Source organism: Macaca fascicularis, chromosome X (assembly GCF_037993035.2).
Source record: "Macaca fascicularis isolate 582-1 chromosome X, T2T-MFA8v1.1".
Classification (NCBI taxonomy): Eukaryota; Metazoa; Chordata; class Mammalia; order Primates; family Cercopithecidae; genus Macaca; species Macaca fascicularis.
In genome coordinates, this window is record NC_088395.1 from 134,216,286 (window position 1) to 134,239,907 (window position 23,622).

The 23,622-nt window shown below is 37.3% G+C and overlaps 1 long non-coding RNA gene across 1 annotated transcript in view; it reads left to right on the forward strand.

Annotated features, from left to right (window-relative positions):
- The first annotated feature begins 454 nt into the window (after window positions 1-454).
- Window positions 455-23,622, forward strand: part of LOC123571100 (uncharacterized) — a 33,779-nt gene continuing 10,611 nt past the window's right edge. The window contains exons 1-2 of the long non-coding RNA XR_006695270.2: window positions 455-606; window positions 2,625-2,826. This is a non-coding gene — a long non-coding RNA (uncharacterized lncRNA). The remainder of the gene's footprint in view (window positions 607-2,624; window positions 2,827-23,622) is intronic.

Sequence of the window (23,622 nt, forward strand, 5' to 3'; positions counted from 1 at the left end):
TATAAAATAGGTAGGGTACAACTATACTATTCTGTAAAGCATTATCATGTGTAATATTCTGCACTAATTGAAATTTAAGTGACCTTCTGCCCTTGAAATGATTACATGAAGTATCTCTTAATTTTTTTACTTAATATTAAACTAATATTTTGAAAATGGTTAATATTCAAGTAAATTTTAGAATATTAAATTTAGTGAGTTATTCATTCTTTCTGCTGATCAGCATGCATTCTCACCTTCATGGTAACAGAACCCAGATTTTAAGGACTTTCTTCCCATTTTCAGCCTTGTAGTAAGCTGATTAGTCTATTGCACTCTTTTGGCCACAATGCTTGCTTCAGAGAAGACACTTAACACAGTAAGATTCACTAAAAGAAAAAAAAAACAATAATAACTTTTCTGGGGATTCCTGAAAAGACAAGCTTCCTTTCTTTCTACAGGTACTAGAAAGTCCTACTGTCATCCTTCCTGGATAAGGTGGTATGAAAATATGAATTATAGATTTGCTGCAGCCTTTTGTATACCTAAGGGAAGAGTTCAGAGCTACGTATGAAGTCATTTGAAGATGGCGAAACAATTGACTGCATATAACAGGATAGAGAGATGGTGAGAAACTGAATCCTTTTTGACACCATGGTAACCCAAGTCAAGCTTTGCCTAAATAAACTGTGCTTCTAGGATTTTCAATTACGTGAGTGTAGTGTTTTCTACCACAAGTAACCAGTTATCTGATTCACTAGGCACCAACTGAGTGTCCAAAAATTCAATTAAACTTTTGGAGTTAGTGATAGACCCCACATTTCCCACAAGACTGCCACCACTTTCCATATCACTTGAAAGTCTTGAGCCACCTGTACATCTAATTGACTGACTATAAATTAGAGATTACCAGGACCTTCTCCTTGGGTTTGATAATTTCCTTGAATGACTCACAGAACCAAAAAATATATGCTTTCCTTATGTTTACTGATTAATTATTAAGTATAACACTCCAAATAGAAAAATTGCATAGGGCAAGTTATGGTGGCGGAAATGTATAGTTTCCATGCCACCCTCCCAGCACTCCAGTGTGTTCACCAACCCAAAACTTCTGGGTTCTTATAGGTTAGGTGTTTTTTTATTTCTCTCTCTCATGGAGAATTCACTTTGTAGATATGATTGATTATTAACTCAATCTCCAGTTCCTCTCCCCTTTTCAGAGGTTGAGAGATAGATAGGGCTGAAAGTGCCGGGATTCTAATAAAATTATAGTCTTTCTGGCAACAAATCTCCATCTTGAAGCTATCTTAGAGCTAACCAAAAGTCATCACGTTAGATAACGCGATGCTCCTATCATTCATGAAATTCCAAGGAATTGTAGAATTATCTGTCAGAAATCAGAAAAAAAAGACCAAATACATATTTACTATTTCACAGTGAGTTTTCAGCTGGCTTTCTTTCATTTGGAAATGAAGGAGTCATAAAACTATGGAGATGTTTTTATTGTTATATAGTCCTGTGTTGTTTAATGATGGGCTGCATTCTGAGAAGTGTGTTCTTAGGTGATTTCATCATTGTGTAAACATCATAGAGTGTACTTACACAAACCTAGATGGTATAGTCTACTAAATACCGAGGCTATATGATACTCCCTATTGCTCCTAGGCTACAAATCTATACAGCATGTGACCATACTGAATACTGAAGGCAATTGTAACACATTGCTAAGTATTGTGTATCTAAATATAGAAAACGCACAATAAAAATATATTATTATAAACTTATGGAACCACCATAGTATATGTGGTTTATCATTTGCTGAAATGTTGTTTTGGGGCACATGACTAGATTTTTTAGAGTTCATTAAATGCTAGTATACAATATAGATATATAAGAAGAAGAAAGCTTGTGCAGTATTTTTCAAAATAAGTAACCATAAAAATCATTTTGTGGTTCATTTTAATGTTTTAAAATAGAGTTTTAGTAAATAATAAAATGTGTAATATTTGGGAAAATAACACTGAAAAACAATTGGACAAACAGAAACAAGAGAATGAGATTTTCAGTTGTACTAATAAAATCCAAAAGATATCACAAGAGTATAACCAAAAACATGAGAAAATTCCACCCAATAATAGAGAGCTTTCCTAAGAAAACTTATCTACAAATGGTGCAAAATCATATTGCATATCTACTTTGTCATTTGTAAAATCATTCAGAAAGCATTATTTAATTGCTAAAAGCACATTCTTTGCAATCAGATTGCCAGTGTATGAAAAACAACTTCCTCATTTTCAGTGAAATATTTAGCAAATTACAAACATTTTCTCTATTTCACTTCTGTCATCTATTAAATGGGAATGCTGAAGTCAGTAAATAATTTGAAGAGTAATTTTTATGATTAAATTTACATATGCAAACTGCATTAACTGTAGAAGACATAATCAATACTTAACACTATTAAAATAATTTTAATTTTGGTAAAAATTATGTAAAATTACCATCTTAACTATTTTATTTTATTTTATTATTTTTTTTACGGAATTCTATCAGCCTTTTATTTTCACAGCTTAAATATTTTAACATCAAAATTAAATTGGAAATTTTAGAGAGTAAAATGTTAATTTTTGGATTTTTTTAAGCAGATGAAGATGAAATAACCATATTAAATTTGGAGAATTCCAACAAAAGCCTCTCTGCTGAACTCAGAGAAGTTAAAAAGGACCTTCGTCGGTTACAAGAAAACTTAAAGATTTCGGAAGACATGAATTTACAATTTGAAAACTGAGTAAGACAATCAGAAACTTATCTACAGTGATGGATGAAATCCACACTGTTCTCAAGAAGGTGAGAAATTTTGTACTTTTAACATTTTCATAGTTTTTAAAATCTAACTCTGGTGTTTTTAATGTATTTTTTTAATTATTATTATTATACTTTAAGTTCTAGGGTACATGTGCATTACGTGCAGGTTTGTGACATATGTATACTTGTGCGATGTTGGCGTGCAGCACCCATCAACTCTTCAGCACCCATCAACTCGTCATTTACATCAGGTATCACTACCAGTGCAATCTCTCCCCCTCCTCCCTCCCCATGATAGGCCCTTTCCCAAGTCCAAGTTGTATGATGTTCCCCTTTCCAAGTCCAAGTGATCTCATTGTTCAAATCACACCTATGAGTGAGAACATGCAGTGTTTGGTTTTCTGTTCTTGTGATAGTTTGCTGAGAATGATGGTTTCCAGCTGCATCCATGTCCCTACAAAGGACACAAACTCATCCTTTTTTATGGCTGCATAGTATTCCATGGTGTATATGTGCCACATTTTCTTAATCCAGTCTGTCACTGATGGACATTTGGGTTGATTCCAAGTCTTTGCTATTGTGAATAGTGCCGCAATAAACATACCTGTGCATGTATCTTTATAGCAGCATGATTTATAATCCTTTGGGTATATACCCAGTAATGGGATGGCTGGGTCATATGGTACTTCTAGTTCTAGATCCGTGAGGAACCGCCATACTGTTTTCCATAATGGTTGAACTAGTTTACAATCCCACCAACAGTGTAAAAGTGTTCCTATTTCTCCACATCCTCTCCAACACCTGTTGTTTCCTGACTTTTTAATGATTGCCATTCTAACTGGTGTGAGATGGTATCTCATTGTGGTTTTGATTTGCATTTCTCTGATGGCCAGTGATGATGAGCATTTTTTCATGGGTCTGTTGGCTGTATGAATGTCTTCTTTTGAGAACTGTCTGTTCATATCCTTTGCCCACTTTTTGATGGGGTTGTTTGTTTTTTTCCTTGTAAATTTGTTTGAGTTCTTTGTAGGTTCTGGATATTAGCCCTTTGTCAGATGAGTAGATTGCAAAAATTTTCTCCCATTCTGTAGGTTGCCTGTTCACTCTGATGGTAGTTTCTTTTGCTGTGCAGAAGCTCTTTAGTTTAATGAGATCCCATTTGTCAATTTTGGCTTTTGTTGCCATTGCTTTTGGTGTTTTAGACATGAAGTCCTTGCCCATGCCTATGTCCTGAATGGTATTACCTCGGTTTTCTTCTAGGGTTTTTATGGTTTTAGGTCTAACCTTTAAGTCTCTAATCCATTTTGAATTAATTTTCATCTAAGGAGTAAGGAAAGGATCTAGTTTCAGCTTTCTACTTATGGCTAGCCAATTTTCCCAGCACCATTTATTAAATAGGGAATCCTTTCCCCATTTCTTATTTTTCTCAGGTTTGTCAAAGATCAGATGGCTGTAGATGTGTGGTATTATTTCTGAGGACACTGTTCTGTTCCATTGGTCTATATCTCTGTTTTGGTACCAGTACCATGCTGTTTTGGTTACTGTAGCCTTGTAGTATAGTTTGAAGTCAGGTAGCGTGATGCCTCCAGCTTTGTTCTTTTGACTTAGGATTGTCTTGGCAATGCAGGCTCTTTTTTGGTTCCATATGAACTTTAAAGCAGTTTTTTCCAATTCTGTGAAGAAACTCATTTGTAGCTTGATGGGGATGGCATTGAATCTATAAATTACCTTGGGCAGTATGGCCATTTTCACGATATTGATTCTTCCTATCCATGAGCATGGTATGTTCTTCCATTTGTTTGTGTCCTCTTTTATTTCACTGAGCAGTAGTTTGTAGTTCTCCTTGAAGAGGTCCTTGACATCCCTTGTAAGTTGGATTCCTAGGTATTTCATTCTCTTTGAAGCAATTGTGAATGGAAGTTCACTCACGATTTGGCTCTCTGTTTGTCTGTTACTGGTGTATAAGAATGCTTGTGATTTTTGCACATTAATTTTGTATCCCGAGACTTTGCTGAAGTTGCTTATCAGCTTACGGAGATTTTGGGCTGAGATAATGGGGTTTTCTAAATATACAATCATGTCATCTGCAAACAGGGACAATTTGACTTCTTCTTTTCCTGACTGAATACCCTTGATTTCTTTCTCTTGCCTGATTGCCCTAGCCAGAACTTCCAACACTATGTTGAATAGGAGTGGTGAGAGAGGGCACACAGAGATAATGATAGAAGAAATAGTCCTCAAATACAGCCACACTATATCCCCATTTATTATAAGCCTAGCAGAAGAAAAGAAATGCTCACACTGAGGCATAAAACTATTTACCTCAGTCTTCACCGTTCTAAACAAGATGTAAAACTTTCAACAACAACAAAATATTATGAATCATAACACATCAAAAAAGCACACTCCCCAAAGACAAACCAATCATGAGAAGCAGATTCTGATATCACACAGAATGTCGGCACTATTGGACAGAAAATATAATATAATTAAGACTAATGTGATGAAAGTTTTAATGGAAAAGATAGACAATATGCAAGATCTAATAGCCAATATCAGTGGAGATTAAACTACAGTAAAACAAAGTATTGGAATAGCTGTAAATGAAGAAAAATGTAAATGACAGAAAGGTTGCCCTCCACAAATTCATTAGTAGACTCAACACCGTTCAGAAAACCACCAATAAACTTGACCAGAGATCAACACATATTGCTCATCTTGAAAAGCAAAGAAACTCATATACAGCACATCACCGTGTGCCAGGTATTAATGAACATGTTTTATATATGCTAAATTATTGAACTTTTATAGCAATTCTATAAGGTAGGTACTCTAATTATTCCTATTTTAGAGATGAGCATCTGGATAGTCAGATTCCATGATTTTCCAATGTTCATACAGTTAGATAATGATCGAGCTGAGAATTGAACCATGACAAAAACCATGTGATAGTTTGGAAGAATATCACTGGGATAATAACATTCTGCTCATTATTCACAAGGCTGTCTTGAGTACACATCTGCAAATAATTAAAAAAAAAATAGCATGGGTATTGGTGACAGGTCTTCTAGCTCCCAAAATAAATTAGGTTTTTGAATCATTTTTTCCCCATCTACTAACTATGACTTCAAAACTTTACCTAACCTTCAATTCCTTTGGATACTCATCTGCCCAATGATTTAATTATAGGAGTTTTTTAAGAGTTATTGTAAGAATTAAAATATTTAAGCCATTTAAATATTTCGTATGGTACCTGACAGTTAAGCATTCGATAGAAGCTAATTTTAAAAGTGTGAGCCATTACATAAGTATTTTACTTTCATGCACATAATTTTCTTCATCAACTTGTTGATAAGGTAAAAGCAACAGGTGATTTGGCCTCCTGAAAATGTCAATAACTAAATTAAAAATCCTCAGTTTACATTTATTCATTACATTGTACCTTTTTGTTTGAGTCAGCGATTAGAAAATGCATAAGCAAGATTGTTGTTATGCTTGTAAGAATTATCTAAATAATTGCTTCAATTTGTAATTTGTACTTAAATTTGTCCACACAGAGAAAAATCTTGTCATTCTTGAGTGCCTACATTGTAATTATATGAATAATAATATTTGTTTCTCATTTTGTTTCATTGGAAGCACTCTTAATTCTGGCAGCCTTTCCATATAATCAGAATTGTTGCTCATTATCTCTTTCCCTGGAAAAACTGACAGGTCTTCTAGCTCCTAAAATTACAGATTTGAAGTAGATAAGAATAATTTAAGACAATATAACACCAGAGAGCTTAAAAACATAAAGAGTAGAATGAAAAACTAAGAGAAATTAGTTAACACAACAGCTGTGTTGTATAAAAGAAAAAATAAAGGGAAATAAGATAAACAAATAGAGTATAAAACACATAGGGATGGGATAAATATTAAAGAGAGAAGAAAAAAGACAGAAATGGAGCTAAAATATTATTTGCAAAACAGAAAAATAGCAGATTTTTCTATATCAGAAAAGCTCAGTAATAGTAGGCATCTATTGATAAATGTATTTTAATATTTTTCAAGTTAAACAATAAAATTATAAAGACAAAATACTAAGCCAATGTAAATGTAAATTAAACATTTCTAGTACTCAAAATATCAGATGGGCATCTAATTTTTAAGTTATCTGTCATGTTACTCTGTTCTATTTTCTTTGATCCATCAGTACAGCTTAAATTTCACAGGTTGTTTTTTCTGTTACCACTGTGAGAAATTTAGGAATAGAATCTGAAAGCTTCTAATCTCAAGATCTGAAAAGATGACTAATACAAGACTGGAACACAGGGCCTAAAAATGATATTTGCTGGGATAGCAAGCAATACCTAGAGAGATTTGTGAAAATCTAAGCATTTGTAGAAATAAGTGGAAAGAAAATTATTATTAAATATCTAGACATTTAGAGAGAGGAAAGCCTTTTCAAACTATTGTAATATTAAGAATTAACATTACAGGTAATTTACTTAGTGCTCACACTACATTTTGCTACATTCTTTTCTTGCAGTATGACATTTAATACAGCAATGCTTTACAGTATTGCCCACTCATTAGCAGAGTATACATTCTAGGATCCCTAGTGGATGCTTGAAACTGTACAAATAGTATCAAATCTGATTGCTGTCATTTGGAACACATTTCTGTTCATATTTTCCACCCACAAATAATGCCTTTTCCATTTTAACTAAGTGCTTATCGTACACTGTGACTGTAAGTTTTACAGTGTGAGGTGCAACAGCAAGAGTAGCACAACTTTTTTACTTCCTAACAATTTCACAGAAGATTTGTTTTACTATAGATCTCAGCAACCTCTGAATATATATATATGTGTGTGTGTATATGCACATGTTATATAATATATATTTCTTTATTAAGATTACAACTTTCACCTTTTCAATTAAGGAAAGCACTTTATGGCTTTATTTGGCATATCCAAATTGCCACCATTATTGCTTTTGCACTTTAGAGCCATTACTAAGTAAAATATTTTAAAAAGGGTTACTGAAACACAAGCAATGCAAAATCTCGACAGTCAATCTGGTAACTCATACAGCTACTAAGTGTCTAACAGGCGGGTGGCATATGTGGCCTGTATCGCTGAATAAAAACATTATTTGCATATCAAGTGGGACAGAGAAGGGCAGTATGATATTTCATAATGCTACTCAGAACAGCATGCAATTTAAAACTTATTTCTTATTTCTAGAATTTAAAGGAATAATGGCCCCAAACTTTTCACATATGAGGAAGGAAATGGACGTAGGAATTCAAGAAGCTTAACGAGCACTGATTAAGATAGATCTATAGACACTCCCAATGAAACACATAATCTAACTGTCAGAAGTCATAGACAGAAAATATTTAATGCAACAAGATAAAGAGGACTTCTCATGTAAAATGAAGCTCACATAAGATCATCAACAAGTTTCTTAGCAGAAATATTGCAGGCCAGAAGAGAATGGGATAATATATTCAGAAAGTGGAAAATGAGGGAAAAAAAAAAAAAAAACCCTGCCAACCAAGGAAACTGACAAAATTGTCCTTCAATAATGATAGAGAAATTAAGAATTTCCTAAATAAAAAAAAACTGAGGAATTTCATCACCAATATATCTACCTTATAAGAAGTACTAAAAGGAGTTCTTCAAGTTGAAATGAAAGAGACAGCAACTTGAAAGCATAATAAAATACAAAATGAAACTGACACAATCATTCCAAAGATAGTTCTGTTTGATAAACATAGAAATTGACACTTCTGGTCTTAAAGCTTGAAACTTATATTTGCCTTATCTGAGGTCCTTCCTCTGGAAAGAACCCCCAGGTTTCTCAAAAGGCATTAAAGAATGGAAATTCATCAGGTCATCACATCCAGACAATGAGACACCAGGCCCCTTATTCATCATGATTGCTTCCTTGCCTCTTTCTAGTTCCTGTCTTATTATACATTGTTAAATTTTTTTCTTGTTATATAAATTCCTAGTTTTAGTTGGTCAGGTAGATGAATTTGAGACTGATCTCCTATCTCCTCAGCTGCAGCACCTGATTAAAGCCTTCCTTGGCAATTATAATTGTCTCAATCATTGGCTTTCTGTGCTGCGAACAACAGGACTTATATCAAACCCCTGGTGTTTTTGTAACAAAAGCTCTCTGGTAAAGGTAAATGTAGACTTAAAAATAGTATCCTCTGGTATTGTAATATCAGTGTGTAAGTCACTGTTTTAATGCTGATGTAGAATTTAAAATACAAAAGCACAAAAATGACTACAAATCTATATTAATGGATACATGATATGAACAGATGTAATTTATAACATCAATAACATAAAGTGAGAGAATAGAGATGTCTAAAACTATAATTTTTGTATGCAATTGAAGGTAAATTGTTATCACTTTAAAACAATTATTATAATTTTAAGATATTTTATGTAAGCCCCATGGCAACTACAAAGAAAATGCCTGTAAAATATATACAGAAGAAAAGGAGAAAATAATCAAAACATGGCACATAAAACCCAAACCAAACCAAAACACAAACAAAAGCCAAAGGAAGACAGTGGGAGAATAAAACGGACAGACCAGTTACAAAATCTAGAGAACACAATTAACCAAATTGCAATAGTAAGTTCTTCCCTGTTAGTTATTAAATATAAATGGATTCAACTCTCAAATCAAAAGACACAGATGAACTGAATGGATTAGAGAAACAAGATGTATCTATATGCTATCTACAAGAGACTCACTTTAAGATTTAAGGACACATATAGGTTAAAAGTGGAAGACTAGAAAAATATATTGTATGCATTAGTAACCAAAAAAGAGAACAAGGGTAATCATGTTTACATTAGACAAGTTAGACTTTATGTCAATATCTGTTACAAGAGAAAAGAGATATAATGGTAAGTGGTTTAATTTACAAGGAAGATATACCAATTATAAACATATATGAACCAAACATCAGAGTACTCAAACATGTGAAACAAACATTGATAGAACAGAAGGGAGAAATAACAACAGAAAAAGAATAAAATATATTTCAATGTACGAAATTTAATCAATATAAAATACACTATGCCACATTAATAGAATTGTCCTAGTCACTTTGGGCTGCTATAACAGAATACCATAGACTTGATGGTTTAAACAATAGACATTTATTTCTTAAAGGTCTTGAGGCTAAGAAGTCTGAGATCGAGGCAATAACATATCTAATGTCTAGTAAGGGCACCTCTGTTGGTTTGTAGACACCCATTTTTTTATTGAATTTCCAATGGCTGAGAGAAAAGTTGTCTTCCTCTTTTTTCAAGGGCACAAATTCCATTTATAAAGGCTCTACTCTCATGATTTAATTACATTTTGAAGTTCCCACCTCAAATACAATCACAAAATAAGAGCTATTTATGACAAACCCACGGCCAATATCATAATGAATGGGCAAAAACTGGAAAAATTACCTTTGAAAACTGGCACAAGACAGGGATGCCCTCTCTCACCACTCCTATTCAACATAGTGTTGGAAGTTCTGGCTAGGGCAATCAGGCAAGGGAAAGAAATCAAGGGTATTCAGTTAGGAAAAGAAGAAGTCAAATTGTCCCTGTTTGCAGATGACATGATTGTATATTTAGAAAACCCCATTATCTCAGCCCAAAATCTCCGTAAGCTGATAAGAAACTTCAGCAAAGTCTCGGGATACAAAATTAATGTGCAAAAATCACAAGCGTTCTTATACACCAGTAACAGACAAACAGAGAGCCAAATCGTGAGTGAACTTCCATTCACAATTGCTTCAAAGAGAATGAAATACCTAGGAATCCAACTTACAAGGGATGTCAAGGACCTCTTCAAGGAGAACTACAAACCACTGCTCAGTGAAATCAAAGAGGACACAAACAAATGGAAGAACATACCATGCTCATGGATAGGAAGAATCAATATCGTGAAAATGGCCATACTGCCCAAGGTAATTTATAGATTAAATGCCATCCCCATCAAGCTACCAATGAGTTTCTTCACAGAATTGGAAAAAACTGCTTTAAAGTTCATATGGAACCAAAAAAGAGCCTGCATCTCCAAGACAATCCTAAGTCAAAAGAACAAAGCTGGAGGCATCACGCTACCTGACTTCAAACTATACTACAAGGCTACAGTAACCAAAACAGCATGGTACTGGTACCAAAACAGAGATATAGACCAATGGAACAGAACAGTGTCCTCAGAAATAATACCACACATCTACAGCCATCTGATCTTTGACAAACATGAGAAAAACAAGAAATGGGGAAAGGATTCCCTATTTAATAAATGGTGCTGGGAAAATTGGCTAGCCATAAGTAGAAAGCTGAAACTAGATCCTTTCCTTACTCCTTAGATGAAAATTAATTCAAAATGGATTAGAGACTTAAAGGTTAGACCTAAAACCATAAAAACCCTAGAAGAAAACCGAGGTAATACCATTCAGGACATAGGCATGGGCAAGGACTTCATGTCTAAAACACCAAAAGCAATGGCAACAAAAGCCAAAATTGACAAATGGGATCTCATTAAACTAAAGAGCTTCTGCACAGCAAAAGAAACTACCATCAGAGTGAACAGGCAACCTACAGAATGGGAGAAAATTTTTGCAATCTACTCATGTGACAAAGGGCTAATATCCAGAACCTACAAAGAACTCAAACAAATTTACAAGGAAAAAAACAAACAACCCCATCAAAAAGTGGGCAAAGGATATGAACAGACAGTTCTCAAAAGAAGACATTCATACAGCCAACAGACCCATGAAAAAATGCTCATCATCACTGGCCATCAGAGAAATGCAAATCAAAACCACAATGAGATACCATCTCACACCAGTTAGAATGGCAATCATTAAAAAGTCAGGAAACAACAGGTGTTGGAGAGGATGTGGACAAATAGGAACACTTTTACACTGTTGGTGGGATTGTAAACTAGTTCAACCGTTATGGAAAACAGTATGGCGGTTCCTCACGGATCTAGAACTAGAAGTACCATATGACCCAGCCATCCCATTACTGGGTATATACCCAAAGGATTATAAATCATGCTGCTATAAAGATACATGCACAGGTATGTTTATTGCGGCACTATTCACAATAGCAAAGACTTGGAATCAACCCAAATGTTCATCAGTGACAGACTGGATTAAGAAAATGTGGCACATATACACCATGGAATACTATGCAGCCATAAAAAAGGATGAGTTTGTGTCCTTTGTAGGGACATGGATGCAGCTGGAAACCATCATTCTCAGCAAACTATCACAAGAACAGAAAACCAAACACTGCATGTTCTCACTCATAGGTGTGATTTGAACAATGAGATCACTTGGACTCGGGAAGGGGAACATCACACACCGGGGCCTATTATGGGGAGGGGGTAGGAGGGAGGGATTGCACTGGGAGTTATACCTGATATAAATGATGAGTTGATGGGTGCTGACGAGTTGATGGGTGCAGCACGCCAGCATGGCACAAGTATACATATGTAACAAACCTGCACGTTATGCACATGTACCCTAGAACTTAAAGTATAATAAATAAATAAATAAATAAATAAATAAATAAATAAAAAAGAATAATGGTGGTCTTAATAGAATGAATTGGGAAGCATTCTCTCCACCTAAATTTTCTGGAAGAATTTGTGTATAATTGGTATTGTGGGCTCAGTTGTATCCCCCCAAAATTATAAATTGAATCTCTAACTCTCAGTTGCTCTGAATATGACTGTCTTTGGAGACAGAGCCTTTAAAGAGGTGAATAAGTGAAAATGAGGATGAGTCCTAATCCAAAATGAATGGTGTTCTTATAAGATTAGGAAACTTGGAAACTTAAAGAGACTCCAGTGTTGTGGATGCACAGAGGAAAGACCACATGAGGATACAATGAGAAGGCAGCCATCTACAAGTCAAGGAGTGAGAATTAGAGTGAAACCAATCCCTCTAACACCTTCATCTTGGACTTCTAGCATCCAGAACTAAAAGAAAAGAAATTTCCACTTAAGCTTCCCCCCAAAAAGAAAATCCTGACTCATTCAATGAGACTAGCATCACTCCAATATGAAAATCTGAGAGAGATATCTAACAAATTGTTTCTCAATCAATAACACTCATAAAAACACATAAAACATATTCAAATACATTATAATGTAGCAAATCCCATATTACTATATATATATATATATATATATATATATATAGCATGATCAATTAACTTGTAACACAGTAATGCAAGATTGGTATAATATTTGAAAATCAGTCAATATAATTCAGTAGATTACCAGAAAAGAAGGAGAAATCTATTACATGCTGAAAAATATGTTGGTAATAATTGACTCTTATTCCTAAAATTTTTACAAAAAAAGAAAAGAAGGAAAGAAAGAAAAGAAAGGAAAGGAAAAGAAAAAAGAAAGAGAAAAAAGAAGGAAAGAAAGAAAAGAAAAAAAGGAAAGAAAAAAAGAGAAAGAAAAGAGAGGAAAGGAAAAGAAGAAAGAGAAAGAAGAAAGAAAAAAGAGAAGGAAGGAAAGGAAGGAAAGAAAGGAAAAAAAGAGAAAACTCACAATCTGGGAAGCTTGCCACAATCTGGCAAGGGAAGTTTTGGAAAACATACATGTAACACCAAACATAATGCTCAAATGATGAATATATTACATAGAATGTTGAGAACAAGGTGCGGATATCCACTCATCATTTTATCATCATCATTGTGCTGCAAGTTTTACAAGTGAAATGAAAAGTGAGAAAGTATAAAATGGCATATGTATTTGATTTGAAAAATGAAAACTGTATGTACTGATTACTTAATTGGTTTCATAGTTATAAATATATGTCCACAAACCACTTCTAAAAGAAGTCCCTAGATCAGGCACAGTGGCTCACACCTGTAATCCTAACACTTTGGGAGGCTGAGGCAGGTGGATCACCTGAGGTCAGGAGTTCAAGACCCGCCTGGCCAACATGGTGAAAACTCATCTCTACTAAAAATACAAAATATTGTCTGGGCATAGTGTTTCATGCCTGTAATCCCAGCTACTCAGGAGGCTAAGGCAGGAGAATTGCTTGAACCTGGGAAGTGGAGGTTGCAGTGAGCCAACATCGCAACATTGTACTCCAGCCTTGGTGACAGGGTGAGACTTTGTCGCAAAAAATAAATAAATATAAATATAAAAATAAATAAAAAGTCCCTAGCATCTTTGTTCATAATAACTTCAAATCAGAACTAATCCAAACATTCCATAAAAGGAAAATACATAAATTGTGGCATATTTGTAGTAATCAGTAAGAAAAGTGAACACACTGTTGATGCATAAAATGGTAAAATGGTAGGTAATAATATCTACAGTACTATAGCAAGTTTTCCAAATACTTGGCATAAAGCTGTTTATCAATATTTACCTTATTATCTCATTAATTTCTGTAAGGTCAATGTGATGTCTCCTCTTTCTCTCTTATTGTTTCATGTCTCTTTTTTCTTTCTTAATCTAGGTTTATCACTTCTTAAAATTTCTTCAGGAAACAAAGTTTTTGGTTTTTTTATATTATTTTTCTGTTTTCAATTTTATTTATTTTCATTCTGATTAGGAACCTGGTGGGAGGCAGACAGGTTCCTAAGCAGGAAGGAGTGGCTCCCTGGTGAGGCCCAACCTTCAAGCCAGGGATGGCCTGAAGCCTGGGAATTATGCTGCCAGTTCCAGGTGGAGTCCATGGCCTGGAGTGAGACCTTCCTTGATGCCTTTTGGCCAGTTCGTTGGTGCTTTTTCCATGTCTACCCATGCACCAATCAGCATTCACTTCCTCCATTCTGAGCCCATAAAAAAACCCAGACTGAGCTAGAGTCAGACACGCGTCACGACTACCTGCCTGCAGATAGGAGCAGCCCACTTGGGGTCTCCTCGCTGCTGAGTGCCATTCTGTCACTCAGTGAAGCTCTTCTCCACCTTGCTCACTCTCTAGTTGTCCATGTAACTTCATTGGTTCTGCATGCAGGACAAGAACTTGGGAGCTGCGGAATTATGGGCATGAAAAGGGCTGTAACACTTTCCTGGCTGGCTTGTCGAGCTGCGGGCAGGAGTGAAAAGGGCTGTAAAGCATTCCTGGATGACTCACCATTGACACATTCCCATTTGATGGACTGTGAGAGTGAAGAGCAGTGACCCTTCTGGGGGCCAGACCCCAAGATTCCCTGAGCCAGGGTGGTAACACTATAGCCCTCTCTCCCTCCGCCAGCATTGGACAGCTGCCCACAGACAGGAAGTGGCAGTGGGGCCAGGTCAGTCTGGCAGCTGTGGGCCAGAGTGAGGTGGCGGAACTGAATGAGCTGAAAACAGTCCTCCTTCCTCCATTTGTCAAGCTGCAGGTGTAACAGCAGGAACGAGAAAGCTTTAGCATGCCTTCTGCCCCCTTTGGGGCTCTGTGGTTGCTGGCATCTCCGAGTTTTCAGGTTCCACATTGTTCCCCTCATGCAGATGTCACTGCCCACACAGCAGAAGCTGTTTGTGGTATGACTGGCCCAGCCACTGCCTTGCATGAAGCTCGTGCCTGTGCCAGTGACTAGAGCTGCTCACCTCACCACAGCAGCCAGTGTGCCTGGCTGTGTGTAGTAGCCATACCACGTACTCACTCACACACCCCTCACCACTCTGCACCTGGCTCTCCTTTGGCATGCATGGGATCCAAGAATGGGATCCAGGCTGGTAGCACAAGCTGAGGGCAGCCTGCTGGGCCTAGTGGGTGGAATGAGTCCAGCAGGCCAGAACGAAACTCAAGCAGAGGCACCGCCAGCCACAGAAGTTTTTGTTTGCTGAAGTGACACCCAAAGGATCCTGTGACAATGCTCATATATACTGTTTAGTCAGCTTGTTTTGGGTTCTGTTTGCTCTTCCATTTTTAGTTTCTCCAGGTGGTAGTGCAGGTTATTGGTTGGAGATATTTATTTCTTGTTCTTTCATATGTGTATAGAATAAACATCCTTCTAAGTACTACTTTAGGTGCATCCCGTAAATTTTAACATTCTGCATTTTCTTTCGGTTTAAATATTTTCAAGGTTACGTTGTGATTTTTTCCTTTGATCCATGGGTTATTTAAAAGTGTGTTCAATTTCCAAATACTGGTAAATTTTCCAAATTTCTGTTTGTGGTTGATTAGGATATAATTACATTGTGTTCAAAGAACATACTTTCCCTGATTTCAGTTATTTCAAATGTATTGAGTTTTATGGTCCAGCATATGTTCTGTTAAATGTTTCTAAGAGGTAAAGATAAAAAGAAACAAAAATGGTTTTTTTCTCTCTCTCTACTCTGACACTGTATTGGTTAGTTATAACCTATGTATGTTTTATCTCTTTGTTTCTATTATTTCTATTTTTTGCCACCTTTTGTTTTAATTAAGCATTTTCGTGGTTCCATTTTATTATCTTTATTGACTTAGTAATGATAACTTGTTTTGTTAATGATCGTTTTAGTGATATGTATCATTAACTTAACAAAATCTACCTTTATGTGATATGCCATTATATCTATACTACAAAAACTTTACAATAGTATAATTTCATTCTTCCCCTACCAATTATTGTGCTCAAGTTGTGAAATATTTTCTTCTTATTTATGCTATAAAGCAGATACTATATTGCATTATTTTTATATTCCCAAAAATACTATTCTTATTTTTGTATTTTTATCAACTACCTTTTAAAGAGAAATAATAACAAAACACAAATATATTTACTCATGTTGTTATCATTTCCAGTGGACTTCATTTTCTTGTTTAGATACACATTTTCATCTAAAATCATTTTTATTATGCCTAAAGTACTTCCTCTAACATGTCTTGTTGTGTTAATGTGCTAGTAATTATTTCAGCTTTTGCATGTCATAAAAGGCCTTTAATTCACCTTCATTTTTGAAAGGTATTTTTAGTGAGTAAAAAATTCTTGTTTGGAAGTTTACTTTACATTTAGTACTTAAAACACATTGTCCCACTCTCTTCTCACATTGCTTCTAAGGAGAAAAATGCTGTCATTTTTGTGTTTCATCATCATTGTTGGAAGCTACATACTTTGGCCTTTTTATAAACAAACTTTGTTCCAGGCTGCAGTAAAGTTACTTGGAAACAGATTGATCCTATCAGATCTTGCTCATAAGATTTATCAGGATGACCAGAGATTTATTCAATATAGGATTAATTATTTTCTACTAATGAGACACGTCATCATAAGTTTTCTCAGTCTAACTGATAAGAACTGGAATTATTCCTAGCCCTGTGTGAATATAATGTATGTTTACCTGTCATCCTTTTGTGTTTTCTCTCACCACTCTTGCATATCATTCTCATGTACTTATCATTACTTGTCTGAATGCTCTAGGGGACATGTCTGCAGATCTTCAAATTTCTCCAGGCAGCTCTCTCATCTCTGCTACTCTATACTACAACTCTCATTGCCTTGGTCTCTCCAGATGCTCAATTTAATTTCTTCAACTCATAGTTTCCATAATTGTCATTGGATTCTTCTCCCATTACTATGGTTTGGAAACACAGAAGCCTTCATAAGGCAAAACTCATTTGGTTTCTTAATTTGTGGTATTACTGTCTTTTGTTGCCTGATGTGCAGCATTCAAGATGACATCACACTGGGTGTTCTTCCAATTTCTCAAAGAGGGGCTCTCAAAATTTGAGGTCCCACCGTTCTATGCAAAGTGATATGTCTGCCAGGTTAAAGGATCCCAAACTAGATTTTCCAAACATGTGACTATCAAGAGAGAAGGGAGAGAAAGACAGCAGAATAAAAGGTTCTACCAATTATCCCACCTGCAAGGATACCAATTTAACAACCACACACACACACACACACACACAAACACCCCTTCATGAAAATCAAAAATCAGGTGAGCTCTAATACTACCTGGTTTTAATTTCATATCACTAAAAGATGTACTGAAGTGATAGAAAGGACAGTCTTGAACCACAGATGCCATGCCTCCTCTTTCCTCTAGCAGTGGCAACATGTTGTAGAGAGCCTTCTGTGGGTTGGGAAGACAGAGTTTCACACCTTAGGTACCAGCTCATCCACAGGGATGAGGAGCACCAAGCAGGCTCTTGGAATCCCTGTTTCCAGGACTTGACTCTTAGACAGTATTTCTGGACATGCCCTGGGCCAGAGGGGTGCCCAGAGTTCTGAAGGGTGAGTCTTGGATCAAGTAGAATTCACCACAAGCTGACATAAGAGCCCTTGTGCCTTAAGGGAACATTGATGGTAGTCTGGCACCAACCCCCATGACCTGTGGTAGCAATGGCTATGGGATGAAGCTCCTCTGTCTTTGAAAAGGAAAGAGAAGAGTGAGTAAAACTGTGTCTTCTGATTTGAGTGCCAACTCAGCCACAGTACAATAGAACACAAGGTAGACTTCTAAGGTTTTTGATTCTTGTCCCTGACTCCGGAACGGCACCTCTGGACCCATGCCCAACCTGGGGAAACTTGACACCTTGAAGGGAAGGGCACAGATTTGTCTGGTTTTGACATCTGCTGATTGTAGGGTAACAGGGCCTTGAGCAAACATAGGCAGTAGTAAGGGAGTGGTTATAGCAGGCCTTGGGGGAGTCCCAGTGCTGTGCTGTCTTCAGATCTGACGCAGCACATTTATAGTGATGGTGGTCACAGAGGTACTTGTCACTTAACTTCCATCTTTACATGGATGCCTCAGAACAGAGAGAGAGGGATTCTGTTTGGGAGAAAAGGAAAAGAGTATACAAAATTCTCTGCCTGCTAACCCAGATAATTCTCCCACATCCTGTCCAAGACCTCTATAAGTCGGCAAGAACCACAGCATTACTGGAATTTGGGTTTCTCCTAAAGCAGATACACCTTAGATCACAACACCCAAGTCCTTTTGGTATGTGGAAAGTATTTACAAAAAGGCTGGGTGCAAACCAATGCAGACAGTGAAGACTACATTAAATACCTAACATGTCAATGCCAAGACACTGGAGAATATCTAATAGCATCAACATCAGCCAAGAAAACATGACCTCACTAACTGAACTAAGTAAGGCACCAGGAACCAATCCTGGATGAAGAGAAATATGTGACCTTTCAATAGAGAATTCAAAATAGCTGTTTTGAGGAACCTCGGAGAAATTCAAGATAAAGAGAGTAGGAATTCAGAATTCTATCAGATAAATTTAAATGAAGAGATTGAAATAATTTTTAAAAATCAAGCAGCAAGATGGCCGAATAGGAACAGCTCCAGTCTCCAACTCCCAGCGCGAGCGACACAGAAGACCGGTGATTTCTGCATTTTCAACTGAGGTACTGGGTTCATCTCACTGGGGAGTGCCGGACGATCAGTGCTGGTCAGCTGCTGCAGCCCGACCAGCGAGAGCTGAAGCAGGGCGAGGCATTGCCTCACCTGGGAAGCGCAAGGGGGAAGGGAATCCCTTTTCCTAGCCAGGGGAACTGAGACACACAACACCTGGAAAATCGGGTAACTCCCACCCCAATACTGCGCTTTAAGCAAACAGGCACACCAGGAGATCATATCCCACACCTGGCCGGGAGGGTCCCACACCCACGGAGCCTCCCTCATTGCTAGCACAGCAGTCTGTGATCTACCAGCAAGGCAGCAGCGAGGCTGGGGGAGGGGCACCCGCCATTGCTGAGGCTTAAGTAGGTAAACAAAGCTGCTGGGAAGCTCGAACTGGGTGGAGCTCATAGCAGCTCAAGGAAACCTCGCTGTCTCTGTAGACTCCACCTCTGGGGACAGGAAATAACAAACACAGCCGAAACCTCTGCAGACGCAAACGACTCTGTCTGACAGCTTTGAAGAGAGCAGTGGATCTCCCAACACGGAGGTTGAGATCTGAGAAGGGACAGACTCCCTGCTCAAGTGGGTCCCGGACCCCTGAGTAGCCTAACTGGGAGACATCCCCCACTAGGGGCAGTCTGACACCCCACACCTCACAGGGTGGAGTACACCCCTGAGAGGAAGCTTCCAAAGCAAGAATCAGACAGGTACACTCGCTGTTCAGAAATATTCTATCTTCTGCAGCCTCTGCTGCTGATACCCAGGCAAACAGGGTCTGGAGTGGACCTCAAGCAATCTCCAACAGACCTACAGCTGAGGGTCCTGACTGTTAGAAGGAAAACTATCAAACAGGAAGGACACCTACACCAAAACCCCATCAGTACATCACCATCATCAAAGACCAGAGGCAGATAAAACCACAAAGATGGGGAAAAAGCAGGGCAGAAAAGCTGGAAATTCAAAAAATAAGAGCACATCTCCCCAGGCAAAGGAGCGCAGCTCATCGCCAGCAACGGATCAAAGCTGGATGGAGAATGACTTTGACGAGATGAGAGAAGAAGGCTTCAGTCCATCAAATTTCTCAGAGCTAAAGGAGGAATTACGTACCCAGCGCAAAGAAACTAAAAATCTTGAAAAAAAAGTGGAAGAATTGATGGCTAGAGTAATTAATGCAGAGAAGGTCATAAACGAAATGAAAGAGATGAAAACCACGACACGAGAAATATGTGACAAATGCACAAGCTTCAGTAACCGACTCGATCAACTGGAAGAAAGAGTATCTGCGATTGAGGATCAAATGAATGAAATGAAGTGAGAAGAGAAACCAAAAGAAAAAAGAAGAAAAAGAAATGAACAAAGCCTGCAAGAAGTATGGGATTATGTAAAAAGACCAAATCTACGTCTGATTGGGGTGCCTGAAAGTGAGGGGGAAAATGGAACCAAGTTGGAAAACACTCTTCAGGATATCATCCAGGAGAACTTCCCCAACCTAGTAGGGCAGGCCAACATTCAAATCCAGGAAATACAGAGAACGCCACAAAGATACTCCTCGAGAAGAGCAACTCCAAGACACATAATTGCCAGATTCACCAAAGTTGAAATGAAGGAAAAAATCTTAAGGGCAGCCAGAGAGAAAGGTCAGGATGCCCACAAAGGGAAGCCCATCAGACTAACAGCAGATCTCTCGGCAGAAACTCTCCAAGCCAGAAGACAGTGGGGGCCAATATTCAACATTCTTAAAGAAAAGAATTTTAAACCCAGAATTTCATATCCAGCCAAACTAAGTTTCATAAGTGAAGGAGAAATACAATCCTTTACAGATAAGCAAATGCTTAGAGATTTTGTCACCACTAGGCCTGCCTTAAAAGAGACCCTGAAGGAAGCACTAAACATGGAAAGGAACAACCGGTACCAGCCATTGCAAAAACATGCCAAAATGTAAACACCATCGAGGCTAGGAAGAAACTGCATCAACTAACGAGCAAAATAACCAGTTAATATCATAATGACAGGATCAAGTTCACACATAACAATCTTAACCTTAAATGTAAATGGACTAAATGCTCCAATTAAAAGACACAGACTGGCAAACTGGATCAAGAGTCAAGACCCATCAGTCTGCTGTATTCAGGAGACCCATCTCACACGCAGAGACATACATAGGCTCAAAATAAAGGGATGGAGGAAGATTTACCAAGCCAATGGAGAACAAAAAAAAGCGGGGGTTGCAATACTAGTCTCTGATAAAACAGACTTTAAACCATCAAAGATCAAAAGAGACAAAAAAGGCCATTACATAATGGTAAAGGGATCAATTCAACAGGAAAAGCTAACTATCCTAAATATATATGCACCCAATACAGGAGCACCCAGATTCATAAAGCAAGGCCTTAGAGACTTACAAAGAGACTTAGACTCCCATACAATAATAATGGGAGACTTCAACACTCCACTGTCAACATTAGACAGATCAACGAGACAGAAAGTTAACAAGGATATCCAGGAATTGAACTCATCTCTGCAGCAAGCAGACCTAATAGACATCTATAGAACTCTCCACCCCAAATCAACAGAATATACATTCTTCTCAGCACCACATCGTACTTACTCCAAAATCAACCACGTAATTAGAAGTAAAGCACTCCTCAGCAAATGTACAAGAACAGAAATTATAACAAACTGTCTCTCAGACCACAGTGCAATCAAACTAGAACCCAGGACTAAGAAACTCAATCAAAACCGCTCAACTACATGGAAACTGAACAACCTGCTCCTGAATGACTACTGGGTACATAATGAAATGAAGGCAGAAATAAAGATGTTCTTTGAAACCAATGAGAACAAAGATACAACATACCAGAATCTCTGGGACACATTTAAAGCAGTGTGTAGAGGGAAATTTATAGCACTAAATGCCCACAAGAGAAAGCAGGAAAGATCTAAAATTGACACTCTAACATCGCAATTAAAAGAACTAGAGAAGCAAGAGCAAACACATTGGAAAGCTAGCAGAAGGCAAGAAATAACTAAGATCAGAGCAGAACTGAAAGAGATAGAGACACAAAACACTCTCCAAAAAATCAATGAATCCAGGAGTTGGTTTTTTGAAAAGATCAACAAAATTGACAGACCACTAGCAAGACTAATAAAGAAGAAAAGAGAGAGGAATCAAATTGACGCAATTAAAAATGATAAAGGGGATATCACCACCGACCCCACAGAAATACAAACTACCATCAGAGAATACTATAAACACCTCTATGCAAATAAACTGGAAAATCTAGAAGAAATGGATAATTTCCTGGACACTTACACTCTTCCAAGACTAAACCAGGAAGAAGTTGAATCCCTGAATAGACCAATAGCAGGCTCTGAAATTGAGGCAATAATTAATAGCCTACCAACCAAAAAAAGTCCAGGACCAGATGGATTCACAGCTGAATTCTACCAGAGGTACAAGGAGGAGTTGGTACCATTCCTTCTGAAACTATTCCAATCAATAGAAAAAGAGGGAATCCTCCCTAACTCATTTTATGAGGCCAACATCATCCTGATACCAAAGCCTGGCAGAGACACAGCAAAAAAAGTGAATTTTAGACCAATATCCCTGATGAACATCGATGCAAAAATCCTCAATAAAATACTGGCAAACCGGATTCAGCAACACATCAAAAAGCTTATCCACCATGATCAAGTGGGCTTCATCCCTGGGATGCAAGGCTGGTTCAACATTCGGAAATCAATAAACATAATCCAGCATATAAACAGAACCAAAGACAAGAACCACATGATTATCTCAATAGATGCAGAAAAGGCTTTTGACAAAATTCAACAGCCCTTCATGCTAAAAACGCTCAATAAATTCGGTATTGATGGAATGTACCTCAAAATAATAACAGCTATTTATGACAAACCGACAGCCAATATCATACTGAATGGGCAAAAACTGGAAAAATTCCCTTTGAAAACTGGCACAAGACAGGGATGCCCTCTCTCACCACTCCTATTCAACATAGTGTTGGAAGTTCTGGCTAGGGCAATTAGGCAAGAGAAAGAAATCAAGGGTATTCAGTTAGGAAAAGAAGAAGTCAAATTGTCCCTGTTTGCAGATGACATGATTGTATATTTAGAAAACCCCATTGTCTCAGCCCAAATTCTCCTTAAGCTGATAAGCAACTTCAGCAAAGTCTCAGGATACAAAATTAATGTGCAAAAATCACAAGCGTTCTTATACACCAGTAACAGACAGAGAGCCAAATCAGGAATGAACTTCCATTCACAATTGCTTCAAAGAGAATCAAATACCTAGGAATCCAACTTACAAGGGATGTAAAGGACCTCTTCAAGGAGAACTACAAACCACTGCTCAGTGAAATAAAAGAGGACACACACAAATGGAAGAACATACCATGCTCATGGATAGGAAGAATCAATATCGTGAAAATGGCCATACTGCCCAAGGTAATTTATAGATTCAATGCCATCCCCATCAAGCTACCAATGAGTTTCT